The following is a 5,101-nucleotide window of genomic DNA, read 5'->3' on the forward strand; positions in this document are numbered from 1 at the left end:
CCTTGGTTCCACCTCTACTTCCCTCTGCACATCTTCTTCAGCCACAACAGCATTTTCTGAATCTTGAGATTTTTTAGGCTCTTCGTCTTGCTGAATTTGGGGGTTTGCGACCTTTCCAGACCTTAAGGTGATGGCGTTCATATGTTCTTCAACTTCCCTCTTTTCTGGATTGGCATCTGTATCACTAGGAAGCGTTCCTGGTGGTCGATTCAATAAGGCATTAGCAAATTGCCCTATTTGGTTCTCCAAAGTCTTGATAGAAACAACTTGGCTTTGGCATATAAGAGCCTGGTTTTTGCACATAAGCCTCAACTCCTCTAATTCAGATTTTTCATTCGAAGATAGACCTGCATCATGAGTTTGTTGTTGAAGTTGGAGTTGTTGCTGAAAACCAAGAGAGTTGAACAGCTTATTTCCAAACGGCTGGAACGGCTGTTGCATCACATTCTGATTGTTGCTCCAGCTGAAGTTAGGATGATTCCAGTTGTCAGGATGATAAGTGTCTGGAACTGGTTGTTGCGATCTCTGAAAGTTGCTCACAAACTGAGCTGAGTCGCTAGATATAGCGCATTGCTCTGTCACATGCGGACCTGCACACAGCTCACAAACACTTATTATCTGCTTAACACCATAGTTAGCCAAAGAATCGATCTTCATAGACAACGCCTTTAGTTGAGCAGTGATAGCCGTAGCTGTATCCACTTCAAGAACTCCTGCTACCTTGCCCTGTGGATATCTCTGGGTTGGATACTGATATTCATTAGCAGCCATCAGTTCAATTAGATCATAAGCTTCCTTATAGCTCTTTGCCCATAATGCTCCGCCTGATGCTGCATCGAGCATGGGTCTGGACTGTGCTCCCAACCCATTGTAAAAACAAGTGATTATCATCCAATCAGGAATTCCATGATGAGGACACTTCCTAAGCATCTCCTTGTAGCGCTCCCAAGCTTCACTTAGCGATTCTCCCGTTTGCTGCGCAAATTGAGTAATAGCATTCCTGAGTGCAGCTGTCTTCGCCATAGGGAAGAATTTAGTAAGAAACTTCTGAGCAAGATCTTCCCAACTAGTAATCGAACCAGCTGGTAGAGAGTGTAACCAGCTCTTAGCCTTGTCCTTCAGAGAGAATGGGAACAGTCTCAGCTTCACAACATCTTCAGAAACACCGTTGAACTTGAAGGTGTCACATATTTCGATGAAATCCCTAATGTGTGTATTGGGATCTTCTATTGGAGAACCCCCAAACTGGACTGAAGTCTGTACCCATTGAATTATGCCAGGCTTGATCTCAAAGGTATTAGCTGTGATAGCTGGCCGGACAATGCTAGATTGAATGTCATTGATCTTGGGTTGAGAAAAATCCATCAAGGCTTTCGTTCATGCTGCTGGATCTCCCATTGTAATGAGTACCTGAAAAACAAACAAATAAACCGTGAAAGTAAAAGAATCCGAGTCAGTGAACTTTAACGACCACTGATGACAAGCACATAAACTAAAAATTAACACCGAGTCCCCGGCAGCGGCGCCAAAAACTTGTTAGGGCGAAAACACGCGCTAATATTCACGCAAGTATACGCGTTCGCAAGTAGTATAAGATATAAATCAGATTCGTTCCCACAGAGACTGGTTTAGGTTAAGGTCAATTTATGCACATATGCAACAATGTATGGTTATCGCTCAATGCTAAGACAAATAATAAATTGGGTTTTTATTAAACTAAGAGATTATACTAAATAACATTAACTAAGAGAATTGAAGTTGAATTAATATATATGACAAACATGGGATCCTAACTTCATTAAATACTTCATTCAATAGCCTTATTGTTCTTAACCTTAGCATGTGATGGTGAGGACACTAATCAGATAACACGAAACTGATAAACGCCAACTTTCATTGCACGAGTACCATTCTACCAGACATCCACAAAAGAGATAGAAGCTGAATAGGCACCAATTATGTTGAGACCCTATATGTCTATAGAATTTGACAACATAACGGTTTAAGAACAAGTTATCTATCTTGATTACATAGGGCAAGTAAAACGGTTAGAGTTACCTACGAATCATGCATACACATACATGAACCTATGCTAGCATGGCAAGTTCTAAACCTCTATATTCACTGTCGCTTCAATAGAGATTAACACGTTATCTTATATGTTAGCTACGCACATAAGACGAATAAGCACAACCAATACTAGGATATCAATCAATCACCACACACCAAGATATCGAAACAATTAACTATTGAAATCCATAAGTAAATCCGCTAGAATCCCATGACAACGATTAGCCCATAATCGAACTCATCGTCACCATGGGTTCCAATGAAAGCATGGTATAAACAAGGTCTTAATAAACTAAATAATAATCAAAGTACGAATAAACGAGATCTAGGTTCAACAAGAACGAAAATGAGCATCCAAAGTTACAACTAATTCAAAGAATCACAAGTTGAAAACAAGATCTTCTTTTTCGGAGTTGTTCTGTACTTCTAGGTCTTCTCCTTGGTATCCCCTTCGCTTCTTGCGTAAAACACAATCTTCTTCCTCTTAATTCCCCCTGTGAAAACATCTCAAATCTACTTATATAATAGTCCCATAAAACTCAGATTACATAGAAGTTGGAAGCCAAACAGAAGTAGAAGTCTAAAATAATTTAGCAAAATTCCCGACCCTGCGCGGCCGCTCAGCATAGCTGCGCGGGCGCGCAGGTTGCTGCGCGGCCGCTCAGCATAGCTGCGCGGGCGCGCAGGCCTCTACTGGAAAAAATCCAAGTTTGCTCCGTTTCTTCGCCGTAATCTGCCCGTTCCTTTCCTCTCGCAATGGTGAACACATGCCAAGGCTTATTCTTGATGATTCCTCCCCCGAAATGCAACTAATACCCTGAAATGCATGAACACTAGAAAAACGCATCAAATACACAAAATACTTGATTTCAAGACACCAATTTAAGCCATTTTAAGACGTTCTAAGTGGTATAAAATGCCACTTATCAAGTGCTTTCATTCTGGCCTCTGGAACCTGTTTTCTCCAACTTGCCCTTGGCTTGCCTGATTGTTCCCCTTCGATTCTTGCCTTTTACCCAAATTTCCTTTCTTTTGAAAATTTCCGCCCTTCTGGAAACCCATCCTTTTTACATTCCGATCTTGTGAACTTCCGGCTTCAGACTTTTCTCCATAAAATGGAACCTTCCACTTCTTGTTATCCCTCTCTTTCCTTGACTGCATCCCATTATTCTCAATCAGAGCAGCTTTATGTACTACTCCCGTATAAGTTTCAAGCTCAAACATAGCCACCCTATCTCTGATCCAAGGCTCCAATCCTTGCTGAAATTTCTTTGCTTTTTCCTCCTCAGTGCTGGTATACTTTGTCACAAACCTTGACAACTCAGTGAACTTCTTCTCATACTCCAATACAGTCATGTTCCCTTGCTTCAACTCAAGAAATTTTAGCTCCATCTGATTCTGCATGTACTTAGGGTAATACTTGTCTAGAAATAACTTCTTATATCTCTCCCAAGAAACCTGCTGAGTGACTTCCATAGCTTTTACTGATTCCCACCAATAGATGACTTTTCCCTTCAAGAAGTAAGTGGCATACGGTGTCTTCTGATCATCTCCTACCTGTACCAACTCAAAAGCCCTTTCCATCTCCTTGATCCATGTGTTAGCTATCACTGGATCAGTGGTATCATAAAATACAGGTGGATTCACATTCTGAAAAGCCTTGAAAGTGACAATTTGTCTAGGTGGTACTGGTGGTTCAGGTGATTGGTGTGGCTCACGGTTATCTTGGTTTTCAATTCATTGTTGAAGAGTTAGTTGTTGTTGAGCTATAGCATTGGTCTGCTGTTGTAAGGTTTCCAGTAATCCAAACTGTGGTGGATGTGGTTGTTGGGTTCTTCTTTTTGGGAGGCATGGTCCAGAAATAAGAGTTATGTCAAAACAGATATGAATGATAAAATGATTCGAGGGTATCGCATGACATTCTTATTTACATATGGGGTCAAGTTTCCAAATTAAGCAGATATGGTGATGCATATATATATAAAAAAACGTAAAATAACAGTTGAGAGCAAATGGAACAATAGAACATAATTATTGAAATTGTAAAGGTCACAGTACATAGGATTGGGACATAGTCTGATTCTAGGAATAACAGGCTTATTTAAAGGAACAACGGAAACAACTTGGGATTCCACAGAGTCTGACAGTACAACAACATGAAAGGTAAATGGAAAGAACTAAGGTTCCACTCCATCTGAACGGGGCTTGGTAGCCTTTTCCTCTCGAAGCGTCTTCATAATGCTCTAGAGCTCATCCGCCACCATCTGAATGACATACTGGCTAGTGCGGTCCCGGTGCGCTGGCATCTCCTCAAGCTTAGTGTTGACGTACTGAACCAAGGTCTCAAGCCTTGCAGTCATCTGCTCCTTGGGCTTCCCTTCGTAGTTTCGGCTGTCTGGATACACGTTCTTCAGTCGGTCTATCAGTCGGTCGTACTTGGCCTGAAGCATGTCGAACTCGCGCCTCAACTCAGCATACACGGAGAAAGCAATAGTGTCGTCCGACCCAGAGGATGACGAGGAATGCGCCCTTTGCAGACAACCAATAAATGGAGTATTAATAATACTTTACTTAACCTACTCTCTCGCATATTATCTATAACCTACACACATATCCTATAACCTATTTGGGCTGTCCAGGGACTCTAAACCGTAGCTCTGATACCAAAACCTGTCACACCCCCAACTTAAACAGCAAAATAAATATAGCTATTACAATATTTTAAGGGAAGAATACACAACCAACTCCAAGATCTTACAGTTTAGGGTTTGGAACAGCCCAACTCTACCAACTATTACATCTGATTACAATTACCGAGTCCTCACACAAACTATTATTACTTATTCTACCTGAGCTCGAACATAAGCATCAGCATCACAGGTCTTACGGGCAGTCTGCTTGAATCTAACAATAGCTGCTAGCTGTAATATCAGGGTAAAGCAAGAAGTGAGCCAAATGCTCAACAAGTGCTAACAGTACGATACAAACATAAATCGAGATATACCTTTAAGAATGAAAATGGAAAGACATA

At 41.1% G+C, this 5,101-nt stretch overlaps 1 non-coding gene across 1 annotated transcript; it reads left to right on the forward strand.

The window, feature by feature from the left end:
• The first annotated feature begins 901 nt into the window (after positions 1-901).
• On the forward strand, positions 902-1,008 carry LOC141682029 (small nucleolar RNA R71). Its single transcript, XR_012559433.1, has one exon. It is a non-coding gene; the product is annotated as a small nucleolar RNA R71 (small nucleolar RNA).
• The last annotated feature ends 4,093 nt before the right edge of the window (positions 1,009-5,101 follow it).

The sequence above is a fragment of the Apium graveolens genome, chromosome 8 (genome assembly GCF_009905375.1).
Source record: "Apium graveolens cultivar Ventura chromosome 8, ASM990537v1, whole genome shotgun sequence".
NCBI lineage: Eukaryota > Viridiplantae > Streptophyta > Magnoliopsida > Apiales > Apiaceae > Apium > Apium graveolens.